The sequence below is a fragment of the Rhinolophus ferrumequinum genome, chromosome 10, assembly GCF_004115265.2.
Source record: "Rhinolophus ferrumequinum isolate MPI-CBG mRhiFer1 chromosome 10, mRhiFer1_v1.p, whole genome shotgun sequence".
Taxonomy (NCBI): domain Eukaryota; kingdom Metazoa; phylum Chordata; class Mammalia; order Chiroptera; family Rhinolophidae; genus Rhinolophus; species Rhinolophus ferrumequinum.
The window spans coordinates 59,856,155-59,878,497 of NC_046293.1; the positions used below are offsets into that span (position 1 = coordinate 59,856,155).

The 22,343-nt window shown below is 35.5% G+C and overlaps 1 protein-coding gene across 1 annotated transcript in view; it reads right to left on the reverse strand.

Annotated features, from left to right (window-relative positions):
- The window catches only part of TAFA2 (TAFA chemokine like family member 2), a 398,436-nt gene that overhangs the window by 270,279 nt on the left and 105,814 nt on the right, over positions 1-22,343 (reverse strand). The window lies entirely within an intron of this gene.

Genomic DNA, 22,343 nt, shown 5'->3' on the forward strand with positions numbered 1-22,343 from the left:
TGAGGTACACATAGCTACAAATGTAAAGAAAACTAAGTGAATTTTTTTAAAAAATGAATAAACAATAACCCATTACTCCCACTTTAGTTTCCTGGCCTTCGAGAATAATCCAGTTCTGGATTCCCTGGAATACTAGGAGGTTAAAATGGAGAATATGCAACTGATTTCTCAGTACGAAATTTCTTGAAAAGAACCACTTTATGAATCCTTGACACGTAGGTCTTCAAAATAACACGGGGGGGGAAAAAACCCACACACATTTCTGTTTTAAAGAAAACAGTGTGCTCTGATAAAGTGATCTCTGAAGCACATTTTTTCAAATAATTTCAAATAATTTTGGTGATCACTTTAAGGTAGAGATTGCGTCCAATTGGGGAAATTATCTCCCAAATATCTGCATTGAATGGTTTTGATAAAAGCAAATATAAGACAGTAACAATACCCTTAGGATACTGAAAATGTAAATTCTGCCTTAGCAGTTCACTTTCTCTGAGTTACATTCCCCAAATTTCTGAATCTTCATTGGTTGTCAGTTACCCCTTTATTTACTGCTCAACCTTTAATCATAGTGCTGTTATATCAAATTCATTATTACTTTTGCCCTGCTAGTTTCATAGTATTATTATAAATAAGCCATATTATAAGGAAACTCAATATGCAAATTGTTCAAATAATAGAATTAACAAAATGGAGAATTAAATGATTTTGTGTAACCCAACGCCTAAAACTTGTTACCAAAATTGAATTATTTCATAGTAGAGGACAGCACCCACTAATATGTGTGACTATTTCAGCCTGGCACTACATACACACTGAACACACATTAGCCAAAGGAGAGAAATGTATCACTCAAAGATTTAATAATATAGACAAAATATCTATAGGCAGAGAGTCATTAACAGGCTGCTAGCCATGCAGTTACTCGTGTTACTAAGCAACTATCACTAGAAATGTAACAAGATGGAGAAAATAATATTTACACAAAGTTCTCCCAAGGACAGGCTATATGAAAGAATACTTTGATGAGTCTCAGGAGGTGGAGTCCATCCCACAGTCGATACGTCCAAATAGCTCTGGTATTACGGCTTCTAGGGATGACGGTAGGGATGCACTGAGTGACCACCAGCAGCCCTCATTTACCTATCGCACACTCCATGGTACCCATCCAAATAAATGTTGAGTAAAGAAATACAGAGAATTTTCTAGAAGGGGCATCAAACTATTGCCCTACCAGGGCAGCCGTATGTGACCAAACATGATGAAGTGTTCATTTTAGATGGTGCACTCTATCAATGGATGGAGGGAAACACTTAAAGTCACAGAGAGATATTGGCAGACAATTGCAGTCACCCAGGCAAGAAATACCTGCCACCTAATGAAATCAGTAATAGTGAGAATAGAAAGCAAGCAGCTGAATTCATGCAGGATTTGAAAGAGGTCGGATAAGGAACAAGCAGACAATGAGGAGAGCAGAGAAGGTCCTTGACTAAAACATTTTCAGCTGAATTATGGGCAAAAAAGACAAACAACACTGAGTTCTGGAGGAAGTTGAAGAATACAAAGAGTTAAATTTAAACCCCTTTTCCAGGTAGATTAACTATGAAAGAATGCTTTAAATCATCTTAAATGTCATAAATAACCTTAGAAAAAGTCAATATATATATAGGAAAAATAGAATATGAAGACCAGGTTTTCAATGTGAAGACAATTTATGTATATTATGTACATCTGCTATGAAGTTTATTGAGTGACATATTAACAATATTAAAAAAGAGTAAGTCAGACTCTTATCAAGAAACTGCAGAACAAAGGTAAACCCTCCATACCTAATACACAAACAGGTGCTGGAAGGAAGCTTTGTTACCTACTAGTTGGCTGTGAAAGAAAGCAGTTTTGAAAAACTTCCAAGCTGCCACCTAAATGTCAAAAATGAATAATGTAGTTAAGCCTGAATTACCCTCAGAAAATGTGCAGATCCACAAGTCTAAAACCAGACTACTGTTGACTAGAGTGATACACACTCCTGGCACACTTGGGTGTAAAGCAAAAATTCTCAAAGCCATCTATTCCTTTTACCGTTGAAGTAGCCCATTCTTTTGGAAAGACAGTGATGAAATGCCTTTATTGTTACCACTACTGAAGGGCAAAGAGGATGCCTGAGACCATGCCCTCTGCCTTTCCTGAGACACAAGTTTTGAAAATTACAATTGCATCTCTTGCCACTATATCACAAAGATAAAAAGAATAAAACTTTATTACCAACTTTCCACAATTCCACATTTACTCATGTAAAACAAATGGTCACATCCATACTTATTAGTTGATAACATGAAACACCTCCATATAGTTTCTATTAACCTGGCAGGAAACCCCTACAACAAAGAGCTAAAGTGACTTTAAACAAGCTATGTGCTAGACCAGCCAGCTCTGACTCCCAAGATTCAATTTTGCGTATTTTTTTTCCAACTCCACGTTCAGTGATATCAAGACAGTAGCTTAGTCCAGGGTTGTTAAACCTTTACCAGCGTACCACAGCTCTAAGCATCCTTTTGTCAGTGTTATCAAAAGCAGACTTGGATCCCTTCCCATCTCTCAGTCTGGATGAGTCCTCCAGGATTTCCAAAATGCCAACATTTTCGAGACTGAAAGTTCACTCTCTCCAAGGGAATACACCTGAATAGCATCTTTAGTATTGCTAAATTATACCAGAGGAAAAAAAAATACTTTTTTGCTAAATCAGCTTTTGGAACTGCTCTAATATTTCAGTTCCGTGCTTCCTGACAGCTAGGAGTCTAATTACCACTCTCCCATTCATCCATTCAGCAATCCTTGACTATTCAGACCTTCAACCCAGTGAGGAATACAGATTACTCCTTACTCCTCCTACTCTTGCCTGCTTTATGCAAAAGGACTTCATCCAGATCCAGAAACAAATGTCCACTGTTTTGCGATAAGGCATGCCAACCATATTACTAATAACCTTGCTTCACACATATATACCCCATGCTCTGTGCCAGGTGCTGACAATAGAAAGATGGATCAAACACAGTTCCTCCTTAAGGAGGATTGCAAGACCGAGTGTGGCAAACAGACATCTAAGGAGCTACTTCCCCACTGTATTTTAAATAAGAAGAGGGAACAGCAAAGGATATTTTGTAACAAGAGTAGGAACAGCAAGAATATTTTAGAATTCCAGGAGACTTTCAAAAGTGTACAACTTCCCATTACAGGGATACTTCAATTCCATGCAATTCCTTTACTTAGTGGCCACAGTGAGCCAGGGACTGTGCATACCTGTCACTTGTCCATGAGTATATAGACATTTAGTGAGAGAAGCAAACACACTGTCAGTGAGTTATACTACGGTATGAGCCACATATAAGATGCCACTCATTCAGCAGTAGGGTGCACTTTAATTCTTAGAACTATATCACATATGGCCAGAAAAAAATGTTTAAATGGATTAAATAAAACCAAAAACATATGCAAGCTGGCATTCTTTCAAAAATAATTCTCTGCCCCTTTCAAAAAATGAATCAGTTATGCTAATAAAACACTTACCTTACCTAATAAAACATTTCAACCATTAGATGTATTTTATAATGTTATCAGTTGTCATATAACAAGAAAGTTATATACATCGCACCTTAATGTCAGAGATTGCTGTCAAGTCAAAGCAATATTCAATTGATACCTTGAAATTTATTATCAATGAAAAATTCTGTAAATGAGAAAATTAATATATACTAACTCCCATTAACAAATGCAATAAACAAAATGGAAGCTATGCTAATATTCCAATTTTCATTTTGACACAATCAAAATATCCAATTGTTAAGAATTAAATCTCCATACCAAATAAAAGCTCACTTCATTCAAAGGAATACACAACAGTCTGTTCTTAACACAGTTGAATTGTAGTAATGAAAAATACACTTTTCCAAAGATAACTCCTGACCTATCTTTTCATATTATAAGTAATTTAACAATTACTAAATTTTTCAAAGATTTTTAAAAGATTTCATTTCAAACCACAATACTCAAGCTGCATAATATTATATCAATTTATATGTACACATACAACATCTGGAAGGGACCTAGCAAATAATTTTCATACATAATTTAGACCTGGAGTCAGCAAATATTTTCTAAAAAGGTCCAGAGTGTAAATATTTTAGGTTTTGCAGTCCATATGGTCTCTGTTGCAACTATTAACTCTGCCTTTTTACGAAAGCCATAGACAACACATAAACTATTGGGCATACCAACCTCCAATAAAACTTTATTTACAAAAATAGGCAGTGGGCCAGAAGTGGCTTGTAGGCCATAATTTGCCAACTTTCAATTTTAAAAATTGAGCTCACTCACACATTTTTATAGGTGCCTCTGACATTTATCGGTATCTCCTTCTTGTTTCACCTCTTTGTTCAGGGAAAACTGTCTTAACATGTGTGCTCTAAGTAACTGGTGATTAGAACTTTCATAAATTAATATTTTATTTTAAACAGACTTCTGCTTAATTGCACTCTATCGATCTTCCCAGCACCTGACAATGAATAAGCACGTCTTAGGTCCTCAATATTGGCAATTGGTTCTATCGGTTCCATTTAAAATGAGGAAAGCTGTCCTGCCTAACTTCTAATTGTTCTAGACCTTCAGGGTCTGAACCAAGACATAAATGCAAAAGTAGGATTCAAGAGAAACTGCAGATTTTGTGGAGATATTAGTCACAAATGAAAATTGTATCCAAGCACTGATGATTATTGTTTGCTAAATAGAGAGTACAGGTTTAAAATCGATCAGGTAATATCTTTAAAGTAAGTTATTTGGGTATTATTTGGGTAAGTACTATTTCCAAGTTTACTGAGAAAGTTTACCAAATTCATTCTGACTTTTTCATACATTAAGTAATCTTTCATTGGCTCTTTTAAGAAGTAAAAGATGATAGAAAGGATTGAAGTTTAGTGTTTCCTTTTATTGCACAGAAATTTCTGAATTGAGCAATGAGCCAAAACATTGCAAAAATCCAAAATTTAATCTCCTGGGATTAGTAAACAAATTATTGATGGTACCATAAAGACTTCCAAAATAAGAGTTAATTTAATTCATTGTCATCCAAATCAAAATGATGAAAGCATATAAAAAGCAAACAGTGCAGTTTCCCCAGGTAATAATTTTTTCCTTTCTCCAAGTTTTATATATATTACTACAACTCAGACTAACAATTTCTCAGTAGTGGATTTTTATGTGTATGGTCAGTATAGGATGCTGCTCTGAATACATATATTTAATCTTCTTATATGTTTTTCAGAATTTTATTAATTATCCTTGCATTGCGAGTTTGAAAGAGTACCTTTACACATGGAAAATTAAAAGAACCTATGTAGAGAAACTAACATGCAGAATATAAAGGATTGTTATATGGATATAAGAAATGCATAGTTTACTAATGTTGAATTGAAATCAATCAATAGTCAAACTAATAATTTTGTAACTTAAGTTATTTAATATCCTATCTGAAATATTGTTTAGTTAAAAAAAATTAACATAAAATAAAGCAAAGCATCCACAATGCAAACAAAATAGGTTTCAATAACTCAATTTATTCAAAAAACATTGAGGGGACCCTTGTTCATTTTTTTGCAAGTGAGTAACAGCACCCAAGAGTAGACTGAGATTCCCCAATGCCAATTCTGGCTCTGTCTCTTAGTAAGTGAATGGCTTTGGGCATGTTACTTAACCTCTCTCTGGATCTCAATTTGCTCCACTGTAAAATGGGAATAATGTTAGAACCTATCTCATAATGTTGATGTGAGGTTTATACGAGATAATATTCTAATCCACTATAAACAGAGCTTAATACATAGAAAATGTTGAATAAATGTTAGGAATTAGTAATATGCTAATTTTTTTGGTTCTATATTATTTTATTTACTACAACTTGACCTCACACATGACAAACAAGACACTACAGCTGCACAGAAAGAAGAATTGGGGTCACGATGTTTGGACAGGAGAAACACGCCAGAGCACAACTCAATCTATATGATACAGCTGTGCACATCTGGTGAGTGGCAACAGACGTGGGTGGGTCTAGAGTAGTGGACGCAGGACATCAAAGCAATGTATTGGGCCAGCAACACCAAGCAGACCAGAAATCCAAAAGGCAAAAATATATCCAGTGGCAGATTCCATGGTTAACAACTGCAACTCAAACATGGAAAGCTTGTTGGCGTGCTCACAAACTCAAATATGGTCATGATAGTAAAAGATTTATACTTTGCTTTTTCAGCCTTTTTTACCATTAGTGGCCTTCGATTTAATATAAAGACATTCCTATTCTGTTCTCAACAAAGTAACATTTCAAAAATAAAGTTTCAGAACACTTAAATGTAAGTCTCAGACCTTGCAAAATCTGAGTTCACTTCAATATCTTCAGCCTGAAGCAAAGGGATACAAGGTACAAGACACTTTCAGCTTTAGCTCAGGGAAAGTTATTTAAAAAGAAAGGGAATGTGTATTTTACTGTGAATTGCATTTTGAAGCAACGGCAATATAATGGTTCTTCTGGAATCTCATAAACTGTGAATAAAAATGAGCAGTTCACACTTAATGCTTTGTTTTATAAAGCTCTTCCAGATACTTGAAGTGTGAAAGCTGCTACTTTACATAAAACAACATTCTATTCTATAAAGCTGTATTCAAAATATATAACACTTGGGTACATTTCATGGCACTTTAAAATGCATTGTTTTCTGTACCTGCACTTATTGATGATGTCATAACTACAAAATTATAAAACAGTGTCACAATTTAAGGTATGGAAACTCGATTTCAACACACAATCTTATTTTTAAAATAGTATTTTTATCTTCTAAATATATTTAAGGAACAGAAGTTATTCTCATACGTATAATAGGTTTCCCTGGATCACTACGGCAGTTAATTTTTAACCCATACATTCTAGAATGATTTTTTTAAATTCCTACAATAGAAAAGAGGCTCTCCATCTGATTTTCCACCTACCATACCCCATACCACATGCTACTTATTACAATGATAAGTATAGATAATGTCTCATTCAGTTACTATTGGCATTAATTTCAACCTTGGGCAGCAGAATTAAATCTATCAAAGATGATTGTATGTTACGCAGGTCACAATTACTGTTCTGCCACTATTTCAATGACAAACTAGAAAGATTGCAAAAAAATTTTTCAAGTGACTGTAACCAAATAAATTTTCAATACAGAAATCAACAGTCATCTAAAGAAAAATTAGCAATCTGATTATATTTCAGATAGTATTTTTCAAACTGCAGGTTGTAACCAATTAATTTGTCCTCACATCAATTTAGTAGTGTACAACCTGCATTTTTTTTACTTAAATGATAGAATAGAATATAAAAGAACAGAAATATTAAAGTGTAACATACGTATAAGAGTATCTTTTCATACAATGTCTTTTTCACCTATGTGAGTATTTGTGTGCATGCTGGATTGCAATTAAAATCTATTTCTTATTATAGGTAATTGCCAAAATCCTTTGAAAGTCAATAGAGAATAAATAACTATAGAGAATAAATAACTATAAAAATAAAATGTTTAACTCTTGACTCTTGCTTACAATTTATCTATATAGTTCTCTTCCCACATACATCCAAGAATTTAATACACTTGCACAACATCAAAAGTTCTAACAAATACCGAAAAATTATTCTCCAAATTAAAGTTTAAATTTTCATTCCTGATGCTGACTTACATTTTTGAAAACTGGAAATAAACTTTTTTCTTTTATTGCTCTATCCTCCTCTTCTATCTCTTTCTCTCTCTCTTTCTCTCTCTCTCTCTCTTTTTTTTTTTTTTCTGTGTGTGTGGCAGGGATGCGGATATCTGGAGTAGCACAAAGCAACCCACATATTAGTTAGCTTGCTAGCTTTCTAGAAGTTTAAAACATTCTCTTCTTCAGCAATATAGTATTGTAGTAACCCATATTTCCTTTAATTTTTGAAAATGTATATAGAATATTATGCTACAAAAGTAACTAACCCAGAATGCATGAACATAACTTAGAAGAGTTAACCTGATGTGTACTTATATATAACCATCAGTATGACATATAATCATTAATAAATAAAAATAATTACTAGTAGTAGTAGTAGTAATAGTAGTACCCGGTCTAATCAGTCACTGATAGTGGTTGTGTATAAGCCGGGAAAAAAAGTTGTTCTAGAACTTCCCGGGACATGGGAGTTTGTGCTCCAGAGACTCCTCTATCAACCTCTCTTCCCTCACTACATACCCATTATCCTAGTGTTCCATCTCAGCAATCTGTACCTTTCTAGGGCTGATAAAGCAACCACGGGACACTTGTCTGATATACATCTTATTACCCGGAAATGAACAAACCCTTTAGCTAACATCTCCCCAAAATATCGAGGTCACAAATGTGTGGCCATTCAAGGAAAACGAAAATCAAGAACTACCTCAGAGACGCTGACTCACATGTTCCCTGTTAAATCTACTTCTTAAAAGGTGGGAGGGGAGGAAGTGGGGTCTAATCCTTTTTCAGAATAAGATTAGCCAGTATTTTCTTCAGGGCTTTTCTCTCTGTGCTCCTGAGAGAGTAAGACTTGCAAATTTCTTTTTTCATGCTGTCCTTTTCTGATTTGGGTGTCAATAGAAATGTTACACCTCCCATTGCTATTCTCTGAAAAAGTTTGTGGTGGAATATTGGAATTACTTATTTCTTGAATGCTGGGATGAATTTACTTATAATTTTTTTGATTTTCTATTTCTTGTTGAGTTTTGGTAGAAAGTGATTTTCTGAAACACTTTTTTCCACTTTGGTTTAAGTTTTCAAATTCACTACCATTAAATTACGTATATCTTTCTGATCTTGTTAATTTCTCAATTGTGTCCCCCTTTTAGATTCTTAATAATTTATTCTTGCTTTCTCTCTTTTTTCTCTGGCTCCATCATCTAGAAACTTGCTAATTATGTTAGGCTTTCCAAAGAAACAAATTTTGACTCTATTGACCCTATCTCTTGAAACCCTGTTTTCTTTCTAAATTGTAATTATATTTGGACTTATTTCTACTTTATTACATTGTGTCTTCTATAGTTCTCTCATTTTTGATATGTTTTTCTTCTTTTATTTTAAATTATTAAGTTTCTTTCTCATTCTATTTTTTATAAGGTATCATCTGAGCAGAAACGTGACAGAAGTGAAGGAGTAAGCCATGTGACCATCTGAAGTAAAGTATTTCAGGCAGAATAAACAGCAAGAGCCAGGGTAAGTTCATTCGGAATAATTTCTTCTGCTCTCTTTTATAAGTCATTAATTCCATTTTCAGCTATGTCTATTGTGTAGGCTGTCCGTTGAGGTTTTAATATTAACTTTCATATTTTTTCATTTAGAAGTTCTATTTAAATCTGTTTGATTTACTTTTTAAATCAGTTTGATCAGTTCTGTAGTTTCTTGTTCATGGCTCATATTTTAATCCCATTCTTTACTGTTTCAAACTATATTAAACATATTTATTATTGTTGTGTCTAATAATTCTAATATCTGATGTTTCTGCAGATTAGTTCTTTATTGTTGCATAACAGTATGATCCCAAACTTAGTAACTGAGAAGGAAACACACATTATCTCACAGTTTCTGTGGGTCAGGAGTCTGGATGTGGCCTAAATCCTTTGCTCAGGGTCTCACAAAGCTGTAATCAGGGTGTTGGCCAGAGTCGTGGCCAAGTCTCATCTGAGACTTGATTTAGAGAAGGATCCACACTTCCAAGCTCACATGCCTGTTGGCAGTACTCAGTTCCTCGTAGTCTTCCAGACGAAGGATCTCACTTTCTTGCTGGCTGGTGGCTAGAGACTGCTCTCCACTTCTGGCCTCAGGATATTCTCCATAGGATATCTCATTACATAGAATCTTGTTTCTTGAAAGCCACCAAGGGAGAGACTCTCTTCGAAAGATGTGCAGTATAATATTATATATCATAATCGCAGAAATTACAATCCATCCCCTTTGCCATACTCTGCTAATTCACAGTCACAGGTCCCACCCATGCTCAAGGAGAGGACACTACACAGGATGTAAATATTGGGAAGGAAGGATCGTGGGCACACGTTAGTTCTGCCTGACACTGGGTCTGCTTCTGTTATGTGTTGTTTCAGCTGGTTCTCTCACATGGGGCCTTGTTGAAGCTTTGAGATCATTTTTTTTGTTAGTGTGTTTAAGGAAATTCTTGGAGGCATGGATAGAAAACACTTCCTCTAGAGAAGATTAGCTTTGCTTTTACCTTTTCTCAGGAAAAAAGAAATTGAGAACGTCAAAATTAGCATCTGGCTTACGGTTTTTTTATGAACCACACAAGGGGCAAGAATTCCAATTCCAAACTCATGTGAAAGCCATATTGTTTTCACAAATTCTCAGGACTGATTTTCTTTCTCCCTACAATATAACAATGTGAAGACAAGCATACTCATATTTTCTTGCCTTGCCTTTCTGCACAGTGGGTTTTTATTGATTACTCTTTCACTGCAGATGCAATGCTTTGGTTTCTAAAATCTCCCACTTTGGGTGGGCCTTAGGTTTTGTCTCCTGTCCTCTGCTCTAAGAAGTCATCAAATACAAGTTCCTATAGGCAGAATATATCCTATAGTGGGGTGGTGAAAGGGCAGTCATAAGATGTAAGAGAGAAAAAAAAATGCTACATTTTTATTACAATTTTTTCATATAATTTAATCAGATTGCCACTAGGAGGTTACTCATGTAAGAAGGTACAAAAATTAATTTTGGAAACTGGAGGCACCACAGGAATTAGAAAGCTACAAGGTCTCAAAATAAGTAAAAAGACATCATTCATTAATTCGACAAATATTCATTGAGCACCACCTACAAGGTATCAGATCAGACAATTCTCAAGCTTTTGGTGACATATCCATGGATAGAAGTGGCAAAGCTCCTTGCCCACAGGGAACTTATATTCAAGTAAGCATTTTAGTAAGCATGAGGACATTAAACTATTTATTGTAAGGGTGTGAAAGACATGGCACCAAAAAGCCCAAGGGAAGCTGAGAAAAAGAAATATAAAATACAAAACACACCTTATTTGGCCACTTTACTTAGAATCAGATATGACCCTTCATTTTTAACATCAAATCTATTATCTTAAAATGCTTGCTAAGTCTGTTAATAACATGCTCTGTCCTGTAGGCGGAACTCAAGTTTCTTGCATCTAGATGGGGAGGACTGATGCAGGATATGATTAAATTCTTATCTCCTCTGGTCAAAGAAACACAATAGAGAACCCAGAAATAAACCTATGTATATATGGTCAATTAATTTAGGACAAAGGAACCAAGAATATACATAGGGTAAGGAACAGTCTCTTCAATAAAAATTGTTGGAAAAATTGAACGGCCACATTCAAAAAATGAAACCAGACCACTATCTTATACCCCATACACAAAAATTAACTCAAAATGGATTAAAGACTTGAACATAAGACCTGAAACCATAAAACTACTGAAAGAAAATATAGGAACTAAGTTCCCTAACATAGGTTTTTGCAATAGTTTTTTGAATCTGACACCAAAAGCAAAAGCAACAAAAGCATAAATAAACAAGTGGTGCCAAAATTAATAAGTTTCTACACAGCAGAGGAAACCATCAACAAAATGAAAAGACAGCCTACTGAATAGGAGAACATGTTTTCACATGACATACCTGATGAAGGCCTAATATCCAAAATGTATAAAGAAATATTACAACTCAATAGCAAAAAAAAAATCTGATTAAAAAATGGGTAGAAGATCCAAATAGACATTTTTTCAAAGAAGACATACAGATAGCCAATAGGCAAATGAAAAAATGCTAATCACTAATCATCAAAGGAAATCAAAATCACAGTGAGATATCACCTCACAGCTGTTTGAGTGACTATTATCAAAAAGACAAGATATAATAAGTGTTGGTGAGAATGTGGAGAAAAGGGGACACTATGCACCATTTGTGGGAACGTAAACTGGTGCAGCCACTATGGAAAATAGTATGGAATTTCCTCAAAAAATTAAAAATAGATCCAGCTATTCTACTCCTGGGTATTTATCCAAAGAAGACAAAAACACTAACTTGAAAAGATAATGCACCACCCCCATGTTCACTGCAGCATTATTTATAGTAGCAAGACATGGAAACAACCTAAGTGTCCATTGGTGGATGAATGGATAAAGAAACTGTGGTATATACTATATGCAATGGAATATTATTTAGCCATGAAAAAGAATGAAATCTTATCATTTGTAACAACATGGATGGACCTTCAGGGCATTATGCTAAGTGAAATAAGTCAGACAAATAACATATAATCTCTCTTACATGTGGAATCTAAAAATAACAATAAATTAAAAAAAAAAAAAAACAAGCTCACAGATACGGAGAACAGATTGGAAAACAGATTGCCAGAGGCAGGGTATGGAAAGTGAGAGAAATGGGTAAACTTTTTTGTTGTTGTTGTTGTTGCTTTTTCAGTTTAAATTCAATATAACAGGAGTAGTAGTAGTAGTAGTAGTAATGGAATAGGAGATGGGCTTTCACTGTGACCTGACAAGAGAACTTTTCTCCTGTGCATGGAGTTTTCTTTTAATATGCTGAATTTCTTTTTTAAAAAGATTTATCTCGTGACTCTCGGTCTTATTTTAAAATGTTTGCTACCATGTAAATGGAGTGCAAAGACAGTCTTCATACTGCCTAGCTAAGGAGGATCTGTCCCCAGCCCACTCAAAGGACACCTGTGAGTGGGCCAGTTAGGCCACCTCTGCTCTAAATCTCAGGAAGAAATCATTTTTCCTTGGGTTCACTTTTCCCTTATAGTCTTAGGAGAAAGATTTCAAGGGTCAAGTTCAAAGGGTGGGCTAGTGGAAAGGGCCAAGGAGTATAACGGTATTGTTTTTAGTCTATGCCTTACATCAGAAGGACAAAAGATGCTTGCTAGAAGTCCATGCACATTACAATCCACTTTATAAGGGCCAGGAGTTTGGAGACAAAACTCATCACGACAAAAGGAGTTATTACCGTGTTTCCCCGAAAATAAGACCTAGCTGGACCATCAGCTCTAATGTGTCTTTTGGAGCAAAAATTAATATAAGACCCAGTCTAAGACCCGGGTAATCTATATATTATATATAATATAATGTAATGTAATATAATATCCATTCTTATATAAGACCAGGTCTTATATTAAAATAACAACAGGTCTTAATATTAATTTTTGCTCCAAAAGACGCATTAGAGCTGATGGTCCAGCTAGGTCTTATTTTCGGGGAAACACGGTACATCAAAGTATCTCATCTGCAAGCGTCCTCATAATCCTGCAGTTGTGGTGGGGGGCTGGTCAAGAATTCAGCACTATAGGATCGAAGCCAACTTGGCTTCTTTCCACCGTGAAGATAAACTTAATAAGGTCCAAACCTACTGCTCCTCTTTGTCTTGATCTGCTGGAATGGTGTGTAGAGGTAAACTCACCTGTATTCATTTTCTTTTGTTGCTGTAACAAATTACAACAAACATAGTGGCTTACAAAAACAAAAATTTATGAGCTTACAGTTCTGTAGCTCAATATACTAAAACCAAGGTGTTGGCAAGCTTCATTCCTCGCTGGAGGCTCTAAGGGAAAAACCATTTCTTGCTTGTTGACAAAATTCAGTTCCTTGAAGGTGTAAAATTTAGTCTCCATTTTCTTGTTGGTTATAAACTGAAGAACTTTCCCTGTTTTTAAAGGCCACCCCACTTTTTAATTCATGGCCCCCTTCCTCCATCTTCAAAGCCAGCAACAGCAGGTTGAGTCCCTCTCACACTTTGAATCTTCCTTTCCTCCTCCCCCTTCTGTCTCATCTTTCTGACCCATCAGGGAAAGGTGTTCCACTCTGAAAGACTCCTCTAATTAGATTCGGCCCAGCGAGATAACCCAGTAAAATCTCCTATCTCGAGGTCTTTACCCTTGATCATATCTTCAGAGCCTCTTTTGCCATTATTAGTAACTAAATATTTGTCTGGGTCCCCCTAAAATTCATACGTTGAAATTCTAACTCCCAATGTGATGGTATTAGGAGGTGGGGCCTTTGGGAGGTAATGAGATCATGAGAGTACTGTCCTCATAAATGGGATTAGTGTCCTTATAAAAGAGTTCCCAGAGACCTCTGTCTCACCCTCTTCACCTTGGGAAGATATAAGAAAATGGTTATCTGAAACCTGGAATAAGGTCCTCAGTGGAACCCAACCATGCTGCCACCCTGATCTCAGACTTTCAGACCCCAGACCTGTGAGAAACAAGTTTCTGTTGTTTATATGCACCCCCCCCCCCCAATCTATGATACTCTATTATAGCAGCCCACACTGATTAAGATAGCTATGGAAATAACATTCACACATTCTGAGTATCAGGAGGCAGATAGACATCCTTGAGGGGTCATTATTCTGCCTGTCACACAGTTCTAGTGACTTAGCTCCATGATGGTTCTTAACCAGAAATGTTATACTGGCTACAAATAGAGGCTGGTTTGGGAGGAAGAAGAAAAAAGTTTTATTAATGGTCTCCTTTTGTCATGCATAGTACAAGATGGGAAACTTCAAATACTTGCTATAATTACATTACTAGCTATTATGTAAAAGTGATTTTAGAAAGTTTCCAAAGAGGAAATAAACTTCCTAAATAAAGTAACTAGAATAGAACTTTGTTATTGGGGTGCCCTTATTTTGTGATACAGAACTAACAATAACTTTGCAAGCTATGCACTATTAAGTTCCCACTGCATATCATTAAAATGCTTTATGAAACAATAATAATCCAAATCTATAATACCAAACCATATTACAATAGGGAAATATTATTTGTTTTCATAAAAACTTTAATAATGACAATACATTAGTTCTTTTTTTTTTCTTTCTTTCTTTCTCTAGTTTTATGCTTGTGGTACTTTATCGCTTCAGGATAATTGTCCTTTTTTGTGATGCAAGTGTTTTCCATGAACTTAACCTGAAATGGCAAATTTAAAACTGTTCTTTGTGATTTCAGAGTATATCTATTTACACCCATTAGAAGATTAGTTTCTTTTTGAGTATTAGTCATTTTAGTCTTCTTATAAATGAGACCTGTTTTGTACAAGGTAAAATTGGTTATGATTTCTTACTGTTTAAGCTGTCCCCAAACCTTAACATGAAATAGTCCTGCAATTATTAGTGCTAATCTAAGTCAATAAATATAATAATTGGATTATTTATGTATCTACTTTGTGCTATGAATAAATCTAGGAGCCATATCTTACCATAAAATTCTTATTCGTTTATCTGCTAAAGTTTATTGGAGTTAACAGAAATGTGTATTCCATATATACCCTGTTTCCCTGAAAATAAGACCTAGTGGGACCATCAGCTCTAATGTGTCTTTTGGAGCAAAAATTAATATAAGACCTGGTCTTAGATGATACTATAGTATATAAGACCCAGCCTTATATTATAGTAAAATAAGACTGGGTCTTATATTAATTTTTGCTCCAAAAGACACATTAGAGCTGATGGTCCCACTAGGGTACTTTTGGGGAAACACAGTAATTTGGGTTAACCTTTAGTCAGTACCCTTGGGATCTTTCGGTAGCAATGAAATGCATCCAGTATGCAGCACTAGAAAAGACATCCTTGGTAAAAAGGCAGATACAAAGGCAATGAAATGTTAATCCCAATGGTTAGCCAGATCATATTTTTCTATTTGGCCAACGAATGCTACTCACATAGTAAATTATTTGTTATCCAAGTGAAAATAAGGTATTTTGATATATCAAATATTATGGTTAATGCAACGTACAGATTTCCCATAACCAAAAACCTTTAAGAACAAAATTTAATCATCATTAATGACATAGATATTCCCAGAAATGAATCCAAATACAAAGGAAGCCAATAGTTTTTGGTTGTCACACCTAGGAAAGGTGGCTGAACACATACGAAAAATAAATTAGATAATCCTAATGTTTAAGAGTAAGAGTAAAACAATAATGAGAGCTATTGTTGTTCACTTCTCTGTTCCTGAGATAGTGCAAGGTGCTTCATATACATAATACATTCCTTACAACTGTGTCATTTATGTGACATTATCATATTAAAGATGAGGAAACTGAGGCTCAGAGGCAATTTTTGAAACTTGCTTTAGGTCAAATAACTAGTAAGTGTCAGAGTTGAGATTGAGTTCAAAGTTAATGATCTTTCTACAATTTACTATAAATTTCAGCTGACAGTTATAAACACTACTATCTTTTAAATACTGGGGGAAATATAGTTTTATTTTGTGGGCTTTTGGAACACATAGGTAGACGATTTTGCCATGCTGTGTCACTGCACACACAGATATAAAAAAGTTTGTGTCAATTTAAAAAACTGTAGTCATCACACAATAAACAACTTACCTGTGATTTCTTATTAACATATTGCCAATACAACTTAGAAAGGGAACCCAGAGGTAGCTTGGGAGCCAAACACAATAGAAGGAGAATAAGAGGAAAAATATGCAGCACTCGAATGTGTTGGACTTTGCTTTTCAAATTTGCCTTTGGTAGATTCAACAGATAGAATGAAAAATCCTAATTCTCCAAATAAAATAAGAGTAGGTTTCTGTTCAATATAATCATTAAGTTTTCCATTTGTTTCACATACAATACAATTTTAGAAAAAAACTGACTCATATGACCAAACTGTATTCCCTAATATTAGTGATATTAAGATATATATTAGTTCATTATACACTAGTCTGCAAACTTGAAACAAAATGATGGTAAACTACAACTATCATGTGGGCATGGTTTCCACATAATTCACAGAACTTCCAATAACTATCACCGTAGGAATTCCACTGACATTCCTCCCGTGAGTCTTCTATGAATTTACATCATCTTATGAAGTAGAAGTCCAATTTATGTTGTCTATGTTTTTCTAAGTCATCAATATTAATTTCACTATTTTAACTGACAATATGAGGTCTTATGAATACATAATTGAATGCTACATATAATATTACTTTAAATAGCTGTTTTTGCTATATTTTAACACTAAGCCTAACAGCACTCCCTAAAATTAGCAAACTATGGAGCCTTCTTTTTCCTCCAAGGAATTTAATTCCAAAAACCAATCATGAGGCAAGCATTTTCTGCAAGTTATTTTCATAAAGACTACAAGTTTTGCATGAAATCAGAATGTAATACACAACGTTCGTATTTTACTAAGCAAATCTCATTAAAGCGATACACCTCATTTCCAAGAAAACCTGAGCCATACACCTCACTTCCAAGAGAACCATACAGCAGTCAAAATGTCAACAATATTTGTATGGGGAGTAAACGGGACTAGGAATTTCCAAATTACAAACGTCAAATAATCAGAAACCTGTTGCAGGCAAAAGTTCTATGAAGAAACAATCCATTACTGATCATAATGTAAAAGTCTCGTTTTCCTGCCTAGTCTTACCAATAAAAATACCATAATGATATTGAAAAAATGTTCAGTTGAGAACTCCAAATCATACCCAGACTTGAAAAATTAGTACTCAGACTGAAAAATGTGTCATACTATCTGCATGTAGGACCAAAATCTAATATATTACAAAACTTTTTGAATTTATTCTTAGTTGGTTTTGTATCATACAAAAGATCATTAGGTGTGCTCAATTTTTAAAATCGTACAGTTTGATTAATCAAGAAGCATTACGTATGCTGACAAAAAAATCTGTGTGTGTGTGTGTGTGTGTGTGTGTGTGTGTGTGTGTGTGGAACTAGAACTCTGAGTTCTTTATGTATGAGATTTCACCTCAAAAATAATATTTACACGTGTGCTCAGCCTAATCACGCACAAAATGACAAAAGGAAAACAAGTTATTTCTTGCATGTCAGTAGCAAACACACCAACAGCCTCCAGAATCACAGCACTTTAAAAAACAGCTGGTTACAATTGTTAATGTCAGTGTAATCTAGAGACTCCCAATGTATGTAGGAAAATCTTGAGATAAACCCCGTCTGTTCTGTATGACAAGAAAGAGTAATTTTTCACAGAGAAAGGATACTGCGAATTAGTAACTAAAAAGTAAAAACAGGAGAATTCCCCCATACAAATGAAGGCTGATAACCCCTTCTTTTCCTGAAACATCCCAATGTTTTTAATGGTAAAGTAGCAGACAAAATTTTACTGTCCTTCAAATATCAAAAGGAACTTTCAAGAAATACTTAGATGTCTTCTAAATATCCAGGTATCGTTGAAAAGGCAAATAAAACATCAGACTTCACAATTAGACTTGCATTTTATGGTATTACTTAAATGTCTCTTTATTACTTTCCTTTATTAATAATTTGGTTTTACTTTTTGATTTACTTAGATTATTCTGAAAGGAAGAGTATCAGTATTGGATCTTCAATTCTACAAACTCCATTGCACAATTCCACAGTGGCTTGATTCTATAGCCACTGGATTATAACTCCTTTTTTTTGGCATCTTTTAAAATAGAAATAATAAGCCTTATTTCCCTTCCTTACTTTGAAAATACAAACATCAATGCAACTCAGAACAACTCTCTACACAAATTTTAATTTCTTTTTAATACAGGAAACACTGTGATGAACAATTGTGATGTCCTTATGAATACAATTGAAAGGAGAGAACTAGAACTACAGAAGTGAACCTTCAAGAAATTTTAAATTACAAATACCCCGACATGAGCTGGCTTGCTCTCTCAGTGGCCTCTGTTTAGTTCCATTGGCATCCTCAGTTACCTGTGCAAATCTACCTCATAGGCATCTTGCTACTAACAAAGCTGTAGGATGGAGCTGTGGGAGACAGAGACGGGATGGAATTCTCTTTTTAAAAACTCACCTCTGCCCTCTTTGGAAAAGCTGAAAAATATCAAAGCTAAGCTATTTTTCTTGCTGGCACCCGAAGAGCAATTATCTCGTCTGCCACCTGCCTCCTTAGAATAGGTCTTGCAACAGTTAAGCAAGGGGCTTATATATCATGCCAGTCAGTTCATCAGATGGGCACACATTCTGTTAGAATATAGAAATGAAAAAACTCACAGACTCCAAATATTATTCAAAAACGTCAGTTTAGAGGATTTCTCCTTCACCCAGCCAAATGTTACCTCTGACTTCACAAAGAGGATCTCAGGTGTTTTATACTACTCAGCCATTGTTAAGAGCCACTGGGAAATGTGAACCTGTGTCCGCATGATTGCGTCCAACAGAAATATTGATGATCGTACATAATCATTTCAACATAGAAATGAATTCCTACTGACCAGAGTCATCAGTGTTCCCAACATCAAAGCCCACACCAATAGGAGGATGCTACTCAGAAACTGTGAGCCTGCGTGTCACCAATTTTATCCGTGTTTGAAAAGTTTCTTATGTAGGGATATCACAAAGCATGTAATCTCTGGAAATGAACAAACCCAGCTTGAAAACCTCAATCACAAAAGAAGTAGCGTCATTTTGTATCCCAATTTCCACACAAGGGATTAGCTTATGCTATTGGAAGCCGCCAATAAATGGCTTCCGGGCTCCACACTGGTAACTGCTCTCCAGGCTGACTGACTCCTTTCTTACTGTTACCCTTTGTAGCACATCTCTGACCGTAACAAAATCCTTAGTGACACGGGGGGAGAGGAAATAATCCAAACAGGGGTTTCTTCAAAGGTTTGTTTTGCTCATTTTCTGGAAATCACTGATCTGGTGTTCGTAGTGCAAGTCCAAGGGGACAGGGACAGCAGATAATTCTTTATTCTATACACACCTAATATATTACCAACATTAAGATCATGCTGAACCCCAGCCTTCCAGGGCTTAACAGATAGCTTCCTTCAGAGGCTACACTCCCTAGGAGCTCACCCAAATTAGATTTTAATAGCATGACCAGCTTCCCCGGGAACACGAACAATAGACAAGAAATGCCTTAAACCATATAATGACACTAGCTAACGTGTGTTGAGCACTTCCTAAGTGCCAGGTGTATGTGTAAATGTTGAGTACAAGTGTTTGCTTCTTATATTTGGAAAAAAAGAGAAACAAATAATATAGCACTACTCGGGACTCAAACGCCACCCTTAGATGTTTGAATTTTAGCTCTTTCACATGACAAGAACAACGCAATAATGACCATGCACGTTGCTCTAGCTTCTATGTGCATGTCCACTACACTCTTCATTAACGTGGTAAACATGCACTACCACATTTTTTAAAACTTTACTTGGATTAAGTATCATGCTTATTATGGCCAATGCACATATGCTGAGTTCTTTCTAATATCTACAATGTTGCAAGGTGGCCTGACTTTCCGAAGACATTTATACACTTGCTTGCTAGTCTTAGGAGTAATATTAACTCGTCCAGTCATTCATTCTTTCATGAGCCATCGGAGACCAGCTCTCAACAAGGAACAGGAGGAAAGTCCAAAGATACAGAAGTCAGTTTCCTTTTCAAGATATTTATTGCTTGTGCTGCTTTATTTTTAGAACATTATTGGAAAATTTGAGTTTATAAGATGTATTGGATAAAATATAATAATAGCAATGGACAGCAGAGACTTTCTTAATCTCTTTCGGACACTGATAGAAAGAACTGGCAAGTTTTTTTAAGCAATCCTTAAAGGATATAATCCTTTCCAAAGACGAAGAGAAGATGGGGAGAGGAAAGCAAAAAGGAAAGAGAAAAAAGAGAGACAATGTACCACAAAACTCACCAAACACATATTGCAAAATTGGCTTTAAAATATACCAGACAGGAGCAATAACCAAAAAAGGAAACATACTGAACAATCTGATCTTTCACATGATTCTGTTGAAACCCAAAGACTTCTAGTGACAGCTCGTTGGCTACAGAATTTATATATTGAGTGCTCCCTTACTGATAGAGAAAATGACACAGCTCCATTCAATTGGCTCTGCTAGTAGTTAACCAATGAGTTAAGGGTAATCTGAACACAAATTCAGAAATCATTTGTAGTCAAAAGAAATACTCATAGAAAATTCCCCTCATTGTCTTGGACACTGAATACCTCACCTAAAGGTTAAATAACGATGAATATCATTCTAGTGCAACATGACGTGTCAGCACACTCTTTCTTATGTATTGTTTTCTCTTTTTTGCTTTTCATGTCAATTTTGCAGGGGTCAGTATATAGTTTATTACAGTCTCATCATCCATCTCTTGGTCATAAAACATGACTGTTTCAGCTACACTAAATTTCAAACAGAGTAATCAAATCTGAACACATGAAATAAACTGACAAACCAACCATTAATTAGTGTCCTCATATAATTAATGTGAGGTTAAGGTTTTGTTAAAGATACAAACTGCAAAGAGATCTACTCAAAGAAAAAAAAATGTCTATCAATAAATACATATCAAACCTCTTGTAGAACAGGCACTGTTCTAGGTGCTGTGATTGACGAAGAAAACTTGTAGAGTCCCTCTTATGAAGCCTAGAGCCGAATGGGTCAGAGGGTGATAAATGCTATGGAAAGACTAAAAGTAGCAATGTGAAGGAAAGCAATAGGAAAGTTCTCTCTGAGAAGGTGGCACTTAGGCTGCAATTGGAATGTCAGAAAGGAAACAATCTTATGATGATAAGGAGAAAGCTCCCCAGGCAGAGGGAACACTCAGTGCACAGGCTTTCAGTGCAAATACGTTTGGCACATGGCTAGGGCATAGTGAGCTAGGGTGAGAACAGGACCAACAGAATAATCTCAGAGAAGTAGGCAGGTCATATAGGACCTTGGAAGCCCCAATGAGAAGAGTGGCTTGTCCTCTATGCACGATGGGGAACTTTCAGGGTTTTTTTAAGCAGGAGAGTGACATGAGCCCGTTTACATTTTTATAATGTTAGTCTAGATGCTCCACAGAAGATGAATTGTTGGGGAGCAGCCATCCAAGCAAGTATTCCAAAGAGGTATCATGCTAGCTTGGACTAGGATATTAGGAGAAAAAGAACAGCCAGGTTTGGGATATGTTTTGAATATATGGTTAATCGTAACCGGCTGATGGAATAAATGTGGGAGTAAGGCTAACTCCGAGACATTTGTTCAGTTGGGAGGATGACAGTGCCAATACTGAGATGGGGAAGGCCAGAAGAAGGAAATCTGTGGGGGTGAGGGAAATAGAGTTTCGTTTGGGCCACATCCTGTTGGAGATGCCGAGACACCCCTGTTCTTGGTGTTTTATCAAGCAATATACTTCACCACCCTCATGTTTATAAAAATTAACAGTAGTGTAATGGACAGTGAAACTACACTACTTACATTGCATTTT